This window comes from Hippoglossus stenolepis, chromosome 1 (assembly GCF_022539355.2).
Source record: "Hippoglossus stenolepis isolate QCI-W04-F060 chromosome 1, HSTE1.2, whole genome shotgun sequence".
Classification (NCBI taxonomy): domain Eukaryota; kingdom Metazoa; phylum Chordata; class Actinopteri; order Pleuronectiformes; family Pleuronectidae; genus Hippoglossus; species Hippoglossus stenolepis.
Window position 1 is genome coordinate 28,936,272 of NC_061483.1, and position 12,215 is coordinate 28,948,486.

The 12,215-nt window shown below is 41.2% G+C and overlaps 1 protein-coding gene across 4 annotated transcripts in view; it reads right to left on the minus strand.

Moving 5' to 3' along the window:
* Positions 1-12,215, minus strand: part of znf536 (zinc finger protein 536) — a 216,072-nt gene that overhangs the window by 180,747 nt on the left and 23,110 nt on the right. For all 4 annotated transcript variants that reach the window (XM_035157635.2, XM_035157645.2, XM_035157660.2 and 1 more), the window contains exon 2: positions 7,704-7,785. The gene's annotated coding sequence lies outside the window, so the exon portion shown is untranslated. The remainder of the gene's footprint in view (positions 1-7,703; positions 7,786-12,215) is intronic.

The window sequence follows — 12,215 nt, forward strand, 5'->3', positions numbered from 1 at the left end:
TGTCAAGGATTCTGATTTAATCAATTTCAAACTCTTAACAAAAAGAAGAAAAACACTGTTCGGTCTTCACAGCGTGTTTTATTTAGAGAAGATATCAAAGTTAAAGTCCAGTTATATTTCTTGTCTGCTCTCCACATTCCAGACTGTCCAGCCAGTCCAGTGAACTAATGTAAGTTTATCATAATGTGTATTTTGGACTATCATTGATCAGTGCTCCCTCTCCGCCTTCAAATTAATATTTGCCAAAGGTTATCCTCTGATTCCACCTGATCACAACTTATCAATGTCCCACAACCAGTCAGGGCTCTTTTCTAAAAGAGTTCTAAAATTCAAATTGATTATCCCCCATTGAAAATGATGATTGAAACTTCAGTGTGAACAAAGTATTAACTATTTGGACATTTGGCTACCGCAGTTTCTTTTTTTTGCAGAAGGTTGTCTCAATATCCAGATCCAGATTTTCTTGGATTTGCTTTACTTTTCTCAGAGAGCAGAGTTTGAGATGCTTCACCTTGCAGTCCTGGAGGTTTTCAAGAGAACTGTGCCCTCACTAATTTGTGACTCATGAGTCTTGATCTCCTTGCTGTTTGACTTGGTTTCCAAATGTAAAGCAATCTCTGATTTCAGCATCCTTCTTTTCTTTTTGTCTCAAGGACAGGCCTCCCCTATCAGCTGTGACTTAGGATGAAAACTCAAATTGCCCCTGATCGGACTGTCATCATTAAGTGAACTATATGTTAGAAATAACCACTACATACATACAAGTGCTGTATGAATGTATGTGTGAATGTGACCCATGTGTAAGGCACTTTGACTGAGTAGTCGTTAAGAATGGAAAAGCGCAATATAACTGCAGTCCATTTACAGTCTTCGCTAATAACCAGTGCAATTAAAATGATATAGCCTCAAACGGACACAAAAACAATATATTAAAATAAGATCATCACTTTACATAATCTATTAAAGGTCACACATGTCAAACTGCTGCTTTGTTGTGAATTTATTTCAGTTGTGGCTTAGAAAGTTCCATATGAAGCTTGGTGAAATATATACAGACCAGAAGGGTCTAGCTACATGCTTATTTCTGTGTGCCTGTGGCCTGCACAAGTGTTAATTCCCCTGTGCATGTGTAATGTCCTGAATCACTAACCCCCGTGAGGTTTTAATTGCAGGGTCCAGATTGCCAGGGCTGGTTAAGGCCTGGCGACCCCCATGAGAAGTCACAGCCTCCATTTAGCTTCCAGATCCCATGCAAACGAACACAGGGCCCCCGTGTTAGCGTGCTAGCAGTGGCTGGCAAAAATTCAATTTTCATCCCCCTTCTGTATCCGAGCCTGCTGTCTTGCCCTAACGATGCTCTCTCTCACCCGCACCACCACCCCCACCCCCAATGCCCCACCAACACAACCCCACACCCCTTCTCTTGCCTTCTCCCTTCAACAACAGAACACAGTGGAGTCGTTAGGACCCTCTCTTCATTACTTCAAAAAACCAATCATTAGACACCAGAGTATATACGTAATTAGAAAATCACTTCCTTTGCAATCCCGGCTAAGTAGTTTACATACTGTAATTACAGGGACAAAATCAATTTTTAATCATTTCACTGATTGGGCTCATCAGCTCAGTAGGAACATTGTATCCTGCTTGTTGTGCGAATGCAACATCTGGGCTAAAACAATTACCCTTTTGTGTTCCACAGCGGCTCTGAAAATGCCTTGCTGCCACTTCCCCATGTCGTGGGCACTCTTTCTATCTCTATCCGTCTCCAGACGCCTTTTTCCCTTCATTTTAGTGTTTCTTTCTTTTTTCTCCCCTCTCTTTTTCTTTCCTCCCTCCCTCCCTCCCTCTCTTCTTCTCTCTCTTTCTCTTTCAATCCCTGCCCTTGACTTCGACATGGAGGATCACATTTAAAGCTTTATAAATCAATACGCTATAATAAGCTGCTCTTGACAGAGAGGGAAAGGAAGGAGAGGGGGGAAAAAACAACATATTGCTTTATTAACACCTCTTGTTTTTTTGATTTTCATGTCCCTGTTATTGTCATTGATGTTATTTTTACATTATTGACTTTTAGAAAACTTTTGTTTGGGCCGGCAGATGTATCACCTCTGTTTTCTTTACACTGTGTGAAGGGGGGAATATGACAATGGTGATATCAGTTTGAACAAATATGTTACGGTCGTCTTTTTTTCTCGAAGTGAGACACACGTACATAATCCAACTTCAAACTGTGTGTACTGTCCTGGTATGTTTCACCCTTCACTGGCTAATAAAATGCTTTGTATTCTTGTCTGAGAAAAGCCCAATCGATCCACATTAGTCTGAACTCTCTCTCACTTTGAAAACTCAGGAAATCAGATTTCAGAGGGGGAGAAAAAAAAATCGGTTAATGCATTGATCACTTGGGCTGTATGCAAATCACATTTGCCTTTTTTTTTTTTGCTAATCAATAGCATTAATTAACGGCTTCGTTTTAACAGCACCCCGCAATCCTGTTAGACACCACTGTCGACCTCAGAAATCATCTCCACCCGCCCGTCCCTCTGTAGCCATGGAAATGAACGGCACGTGGCAGGGACCATAAATCATGAAATCCAATTTGACCATGAGCTCCAGTGCTAAAAGTAAAATATGAGCGCTAACACAGTACACAGGTAGGTCATCCCCTATTGTGCATAATATTATTTTTTACAATATTCATTTATGAAAATAAGAGAGGTTACATTTGTTAGGTGTTTTTTTTGTTTGTTTGTACTAAATGGACTCACTTTATAAGTACAATACAGCCTGTGGAATAATATTATGATGACGTCACAGGATTATCTTGGTTTAGACTTGAGATATCAGATTCATAAGAGAAAGCCTGTGTTGCTTTGGGGCTGTGGAATCTGAAAGATGTGGCAGGAAGAAGATATTAAGGCCTCCGCTGCTTTTAATTATACCAGTCTTATTTTAATGTTTCCCACCCCCTCAGTATTAATCAATAAGAGCCTTTTAAATGTGTTACACATTTTTTTTGTATCAAGCTTTTAGCTTTCATGGGGAAAATAAATTCAGTAAATTCAAATAAAATTTCAAATCATTTTTTCCCACTGGACATCATTCCTTTAACTTTATTTAAATTTGACATGAGTACAACACTACCAGATAATGTGTGTGTGTTTGTGGTCTTGCATGTGAGTGTGTGTGTGTGTGCTAACCAGACTAGCTGCTGCTGCCAGGGATGGTAGTGTGTGGGATTAATAATCGACGCTTTTTGAAATTATTATCATTCCCAAAATGCTCTTTTGTGATTTGCTTTGAAGGGCGTGCATGTGTGTGTGGGAATGGGGGGGTTGTTAAGTGAGTAGGGGGGATGTGGTTGGTGGTGGTGGTGGGAGGGGGGCTTGCTTGCTCATTTGGAGAGATTTTCCAATTATACAATTAGTCAGGAATGTAGGCCAGCAGCCTTGGTGTTCCTCCCTGCTCCCCGACCCTGGATAGCAAGTGCCCTCACCTCACTTTGTATGTATCTGTTTCTTTCTCACTCATCAAGAAACACATAAATAGACACAGATCTAGAAAAACTGAAATGATGTGCGACTGTGGACGTGAAAGTGAGAGTGGCATCGGCTCACAGGCCAGGAGGTGGCTGAAGCAGCTGGTGTCCCGGAGGAGCAAAGCTAACAAACGCCGACCTTCTTTGTGAATTGGGTTGCGTGTGAACGACCATGGCAGTGCACTGTGGTGTTAATAGATAAAGTCACGGGGTCTGGGCTTCTCTGGTCAAATACTCTGCTGTGCTGAAACGCTTTCTTTTAGGTCCGCCACCAACTCTAACTGCGCCCCAAAACCCCACCACTTTGGGAAAATGCCTGTGTTAGTGGATAGCTGGTTTGGGGTTGAGCACACACACACACAATCCTAACTACGTTTGATTCATTCTCTTCTCCAGGATGGAATGACAAGATGAATTGATTTATGATGAAGAAACAACTGTTTTATAATTTGATCCCTTTTTTATCGTCCCCTCACTGTGGCCTGTCTGCCACTGCGTGCACTGCACTGGGTTTAACATGAAGCCACGACAACAGCCAAGTGCCATCTGTTGGCATCCGGATTTTCTGTAATCTCTCTTTACTGATTACAACAATGACTACACAAACCTCTTAAATAATTATCCCACAATGTAAAAAAAAAAGCTAAATAATTATAATCATTAACTCCCACCAAGTCTGCCACTCCTCCAGCAAATGAAGGCTGTCAGAGCGGGAGAGAGAGAGCTGTGATGCCAATCATGTTGTATTTATATCAGCAGGGTAGAGTACCACACAGCAGACACAATCTTAACCCAACACTGAGGAGGAAACTGTGGGAATATTGACCCCTCTCCACCCGCCACCCTTGCACCTTATGTGGAAAAATTCATTTAAAAAAATCAGTGTCAAGTTTTGGCGGTGTTTAGTATAAAATACTTTGACAGTGGTGACATATATAATTCGTGAAAGAGAAGGTGACAGTTTTTTCTCCAATGTGAGCAGCCATAATAGTGTTAACAACACAACCAGAGGAAAAGTTGCTTCTGAATAAAAGCTGTGATCAGACACACACCCTGATGTTCACAAATTAGATGGTCACATAGTTTTAACACCCTTTAAATGAGGAAAAAGTCCACACCCTTTCTCTGGTGGCTTATAAACGGAATTCTGGGAAATGTAGGGAATCACTACATAGAATCAGAATCCAGACTACGTGGAATGCATAAAAACATTTTAATGGTATCTGGCAGAAAGAAAGACAGTGTCCATTGACCTATTACTTTTAGGTCGAGATTTATAACACAAACTTTTTTAAATGCACTTAAATGTTTAGGGATTTGCTATTTCTATAGTTCAGCGTTGGAAGTATTCAGATCAGTAAACACAATATAAAAATACTTCTTTCAACGTTAATGTCCTGCACTCAAAATATTGATAGAGACCTTGAAGAGTGCATCAGTAAATGTACTTACTTTACACTACTATACTCACATTTATTGGAAGCAACTGCCCATGCCCCCTTCTTCAGCAGCAGGTTTGGTATGTAAAGGGTTTATGCGCGTCTCCATAAATGCTCATCCGTGTGTGTGCAGGTCTGTTTGTGAATCTCTTTCTGCACTAGCCATCTGCGTGTGTGTATGCATCTGTAAGTTTGTGTGCAAGTGCCTTGTGTGAGAAATGGTGTGAGAATACGTCAAAGGGAGCATGTGTTTGCTCTGTTTCCAATATGAGGGAAAATCTGTGGCACATACCTCCGATATGACACAAGCCAAAGCGACATGACTCACCCATGCTATATTTGATTAATAAAACTACAGCCTGCAAAATATGTTCCAAAACAGCACACTATTAACAAGACATGGCTGGACTGGAGAAGTGTAGCCTCATATATGGATAATAACAATTATTATTATTATTACTAAAGTAATTAAACAAAATATCTGTGTGTGGAGCTGGAAAACTAGTATGATCAAAAAGTAATTTAGTCTGAATGTAACATTTGTGGTTTAATATGTCTTCATTTCTCACTTTAGTGAGGCATATGTGAATACAGGGTGATAATTCAGACAGGCTGGTTGTCTCAGCTTGTCCTGCAGAGGAAAGCTGCCGTGCTGTATATGTTCAAACCCTGCTGCTCTGAAAATTATAATAAATGTTATAACATGAATTTCCCAGCTTTGAGAGAAAAGGTTTTAATTGATTAGCACTTTACAAGCAATCAATTTTTTCAAACCGCCCTGACCCCCTCGTCTCTTTCTGTGTTTCTCAGGAAGCCAACTCTCAGGATGATTGTCTATTACAAATTAAAACAATACAAATAAGTAAGAGGGTATATTAGTAATTATTGGAGAGAGAAAGAAAGGAAGAGGAGGAATGTTGGAGAGACGTGTATAGATTTAAGGCAAAGCAAAGACGAATGTGACATTCCTGAGAATGAAAGAGAGACTTGAGTCTAATTCCTGTTGTGTGAGCACGACAACAATGGCCGAGATGATGTTGATGATCACAACGTACTGATTAGTGGGATGAAGCATCCTAACCTCACAAAGCAGACATATCCCTCGCTTGTACTCGTCCTATGATCCCCCATCACTCACTGACGTACACATAGACACACATATAGTGCACACAATACAACAGCCCATCACTATGAGAGATGGGGTGGCCACGCTCCTCCAGCTCCAGGAATAATGGCTTGCACCTGTTTACCATGTCACTTCTGTTTGCTAATCGTCTCCTTGAGCTACACAGAGAGGAACTGACGCCGTTGTGGCTTTTTGACAGGCTGTGTTTCTCTGTGTGTGTGTCTGTGTGTGTGTGTGTGGGCGGGGTTTGGGGGGGTTACTACGTTTCTTTCCAGTGTGCATGCTAATACTTCAGGCCATTAGCATCATCCAAAAAGTGAAAAAACAATAAGTGGGAGCAGCTCTGGTGCTGGGTGATTACTCCAATCTAACGACACATGCCTAAACTTGCCAGTATTTATTTAGGTAAACTGGACATAACAATTATCCATAGATAATGTAACTTCAGGGACGCTTACTCTTTTACTATAATATTTGAATGGTTGGATTCCACCAGAAAAGGACAGTTGTAAGTTGAGTATTTATTTTTTTAGGCTGTTCATTTGTTTAAGATGGTTTATAGTTAAAACAATAACATAAATATATATTTATATATAATATATATATATATGTGTAAGAGGAGAGACTTTCATAATGTTATCCTGTATGTGTAAAGTGTCATGGTAGTACAGTTCTGGAGGGTGAAATATGTTTAAAAAAACACTTTTAGTCAGTTTTCTGGTAACTAAGCTTGTCGGTATATACTGCGCTCTGCATCTCTTTCATACACATACAAAAACAAATAAAAACTGCATTTCCACATCTATTCAAGTCCAGTTTTCTACTGGCCAAAATAAATGGCAAAGCTGATTCACGTTTGCAATTAAAATAACAAACTTTTAGAGAAATGCTTGAGCTGATCATGTCAGTTTCAGGAGAATTTCGCAGTTAAATTTAAATGAATATGAGATTAATATTTTAATCTCAACAGTTCTGTATGTGGACATCCAGTATTTGGAGCAAAAAAGAAAGAAAAAGTAGTCCGTAGCTGTTGCATCACATATCACTAAAATGTAGTGTTTTAGCTGACAAAAGGTGATCACAGGTCTTGAAATTTCTAAATGTATAAAGGTTGAGACCTAAACCCGATGGGATTCAAGAGTGGGGTGTGGATATTTTCTTGAATCTTTATCACACATTTAAGTATGTCACAGCATGGCTATTGGTAATGCCCATTTACAAAGTTCGGTTCAACATGGTGACATTAATTTAACCTACACCCACCATGAAAGTTTTTGAGCATCAAATAATGCATTGTGTGATGGAAGCCCGAAGACTTCATGGCTGGAAGAAAACGAGGAAGTGATTACCGTGAACTCTCGTCTTTAACTTTAAAAGTCACTGACCCACCAACAAACGCTGTAATGGGCAGATCCCAACATGTCTCGGCAGCGTGACTGAGAAGCAACAGCACTGCTTAACAAGTGCAGGCTCAATTGACTTTCCCCGGATAAACACAGATTTAAATGAAAGCAAAAGATGTGTGCGAGGGGTGTGCAAGTGTGACAGACACCTTTAATATCCTCCCCTTTCCTGTGATCAATCGGTGTGATCGTACCTGCGTGACTGCCGCTTCTCCAACGAATGCCGGATGTCAGGAAGAGCGCCGACAGCTCCACAGAAGGTGGGACGACCAGAGCCTGTAAACAAAGCACACACACCAGGAAATTCACAGTCACCCGCATTTGAAGCTTGACAAGTTTGCAACACTGGCAACAGAAGAAAAATACCCATTAAAAATGTTGTGTGCTGATTTCCCTTTCCCCCCCAAACCCCCCACAGCTTTATTTCTCCTCACCACTTCCAGTGAGGACGTGATGTCATTTACACCTCCATGAGTAATCTAACAGATATATGAACTATAATTGCCTGTGTATGTCAATCTTTATACTTTTTTTTTTATATTTCTTTTCTTCTTATTATTACTTTTTAATTTGACGTTATAGAAGCTGAAGACCAGGGAGTTGTACTTGGACACGTACTAGGATGCACAATGTTTATGAGTTAAATATGTTAAAAAAACAGCCAGCCTTGTTCTCATGAGCAGAAAGCTGTGAGTGGTGCCTATGCAGCACAGCAGAGGCTGTTATCTGATCCAGCCTTGAAGCCTCTGCGCTTAACACCAGAAAAATAATCAAGCCAACAGAAAGTATGTGAAGTCAAAGACTGCCACTCCCCTTGAAAGTAGTATGTAGCTTGGTGAGTGGCGTTTGAGCTGAAGCCTCACAGAGAGTCGGAGGCAAACTGACAGCGACTGGCTTTGACTTTTGAGCTACGATTCATGAAATTATATTTCTTAAATCCTGCAAAAGGTTTTGACTAAGTCAAGGTGGAAAACCTGAACAGGATGTAAAGCTTTGTTCTCAGTTCAAAAGGCTCATTTATCTATTTCTAGGCAGCTGACAAGACTGCTCCTGATTTACTTTTTTTTTTGTGAAATTTTAAATGTTGGCTTAAACCTGTTGAAGTTTGCTTATAAGGTAACCTGCAAGATCTTGGCATATATTTCCGCTCAGTCTTAAGTGCTAAATGCTAAATGTTGTCTTGTTGCTGCACTTCCATCATCATTCCATAACCATCACCTGTCAGTTACATTATAACACCATCATTTCCTTTTCTCTCTCTTGGGTTTCAATAGGTGGCGCTCTTTCCTGTGAATCGCTGATATGACAAAGTGCCACACATCGCACGGAAATTTAGACTGGCAAATAAGAATAGATCCAAACAAATTCTCCAGGCTATTCTGGATGTGGAGAGGCAGCCACGCATGGAGAAGCTGGCTCAGTCCTGCGACGGGGCGCACAGATGTGGAGGGTCTGCAGGAGGGCCACCCAGATCTACCCGCCACTACTGTTTTAATGGAGCGTCAAGAGTAAGACTCGCACTCACATACAGAGAACACACACACACACACACACACACACACACACACACACACACACACACACACACAAAGCCACGACGTTGCCTTAAGTCACAATCTAAATTGGCTCCCAAGGGCATACCAACTACCTTGTTCACCAAAGGCATTGTGTATGTTTTTGAGTGCTTAGCATATGCTGCTGTAACCTGAGATCTCTCTCTCTCTCTCTCTCTCTCTCTCTCTTTCTCTATCCCTCACTCTTTATCTCTCTCTCTTTCTTTCTCTCTCTCTCTCACTCTTTATCTCTCTCTTTATTTCTCTCTCTCTCTCTCTCTCGCACACTCTCACATGTACGCAAATGCGCAGCGTTGCTAGAAGTTGCTGTGTTTTCTCCCATTACGTTTTTCTCATCAGGCCCTTAATTAAATTCAAAATAGTTCACATCTACCTATTAAACCATGTTGCACCAACCACCCACCAGTCAAACCTCAGCAGAGACGCAGATACAGGCAGGGCAAAGGTTTAATTTTTTCATTTATAAAGGAAAGAAGAGATAAGAAGTGAGGAGAGAAAAAAACAAGGAACTCCTCCGCTTGGATCACAAGCAACAAGGGATGTCATGCTGCTTTATATTCTGCAATATAATATTGTAATGCTGTTGTTTGACACTCGTTATATTATTTACTTGCATGAACATAATTATAAAATTGTGACACCGGTGTCCATTCAAAAAACGTAAACTCTCTGAGGCTGATTTTCGAGACACGATGCAGAGTTATTTTCTAAAAAAGTATGAAACTTTATTGATCAAGAGTTATGAAAAAGGTGTCAAGATACTGCAGATATAGAGTAGATAGCTTATACAGTGAAATACCAAGAGAGCAAAAGCTACCGACACTTGATCAAATCTGCTACATCTATGATTTGATATCAAGGCCCACTGTAGAGTCAAAGCTAACATTTTAAGACAGTCTAACCTTTCCATTGTTTACCTTATTAAACAGTGTGTACCTTAACTGGTAGTGCAATACACAAAGGGGTGGTGGTGGGGCTACAATGTGTATAAAGCCAGTAATGTTTAAGCAGGCGAACAGTAAAGTAATAGGCAAGAGCAGTGAAGTGTTGATTCTACATAAAATGTTGGGTAAAAATTGCACCCTAGTGCACGCACACACACACAATACAAGCAAACACACACATATGCACATATACACACACATACACATTCCCTCCCCCTCCTCAATATACTCCCACAACACGGCCGGCTGCCTGGCAGCCGAAGTTAACATTTTCAGAGAAAATATTCCTTGCCTCCAATAGTCCAATGTAATTCATTTTCCATCTCTGTTCATTAATCATTGTTAAAATTAGTGATCCATTTCTTCCACTCTGCCATCTGCACTCAGCTTCCTAACAAACATGACACCTCAGCGCATAATAAAAGCTGACAGCTACGAGGAGGCCTTTCCAAATAGCTTTCTGCATATGTGCACCTCTACGACTTGATGCCGTTGTCAGACAAAAGTAGGTTATTTAGACCACTGGCTGGACCATATGTGCATATTCAGATATATGTGGACATATGTGCACATTCATGTGCATGTACTGGATGTTTGTGTCCCAAAACTGTGCAACTACAGTACAGAGAAATCACAAAGCCAAACTCATGGTCACATGCACACACTTTCAAACATACACAAAACAACAGATGTGTCTAATCTTGAAAGGAATGTGCTAAAATCCTGATAAGGGGTAAAGTGGGGGAAATAAAAGAGGGAAACCTAAAAAATATGAGCAACCATTCAACCCAAAACAGCATAAAAAGAGAAAAAGAGAGAGCATTAAAACTTCTAAATATCCTGTTTATACCGACAAGTGTTTTGCTTTAATTTCAGCTGGAACGGAGATGTACTTTTCCATTTTCATTTGCGTCCAGCAGCTGCGGCATTTGTGTTTGTTGTGATACTGAATATCAGCTCGGCTACACCCTGATCTTAACAGCTAAGCTAAGAGCTAATTCGGTTGAGAGACAAGAGAGTGTGGGATAAAAAGAAAGACGGGGGGAAGAGAGAGTGAGACTCTGGGCCACAAGACGCACCTGTCAGGTCACCCAGGCGTCATAAACACCCTTCTAATTCACATAAAAATACCTTGATAGAAAGCGACACACCCCAGATGCCCATATAGACCCTGGTGTTCAGTTAAGATTATATGTGCTTCATAAATAGCAGGCTTAAAGGAACAAGGTGTTGAAAGAGATCTATTGATTGAAATGGGATAGAATATTCACAATGATGTTTCCATTAGTAATCCAAAAACCAAGTATCATTCTGTTTTCATTACCTTAGAATGAGCCATTTACACACTGCTCAAAAAAATGAAGGGAACACTTAATAGTCACAGTATAACACCAAGTCAGTGAAACTTCAGGGATATAAATCTGTCCATTTAGGAGGCAGAAGTGATTGTGAATCAATTTCACCTGCTGGGTGCAACTGAAAGTGACAACAGGTGCAATGGAGAGGTAAAAGCAAGAAAACCCCCAAAAAGGGAATAGTTTTGCATGTGGTGGCGACAGACAGCTGCTCTCTCCTTATCCTTCCTGACTGATTCTTCCTTAGTGTTGTCTTCTGCTAGTGTCCTTGTCACTACTGGTAGCATGAGGCGGTCCCTGCAGCCCGATCAGGTTGCACAGGTAGCCAAAGCTTCTCCAGGATGGCACATCCATACCTGCAGAAGAAGGTTTGCTTTGTCTCCCAGCACAGTCTCACGAGCATGGAGGAGATACCATGAGACCAGCAGTTACGCAAGGAGAGCTGGGCAGGGCTGAAGAAGGGCATCAACCGAGCAGCAGGACCGGTATCTGCTCCTTTATGCGAGGAGGAACAGGAGGAGCACTGCCAGAGCCCTACAAAATGACCTCTAGCAGGCTCCTGGTGTTCATGTTCCTGACCAAACTGTCAGAAACAGATTCCATGAGGGTGGCATGAGGGCCCGACGTCCTCTAGTGGGACCTGTGCTCCCCGCACAGTGCAGCTCGATTGGCATTTGCATGAGAACACCAAAATTGGCATGTCCGCCACTGGCGCGCCATTCTCTTCACAGATGAGAGCTGGTTCACACTGAGCACATGTGACAGGCGTGAAAGAGTCAGGAGACGCTGTGGTGAACGTTATGCTGCCTGTACCATCATTCAACATGACCGGT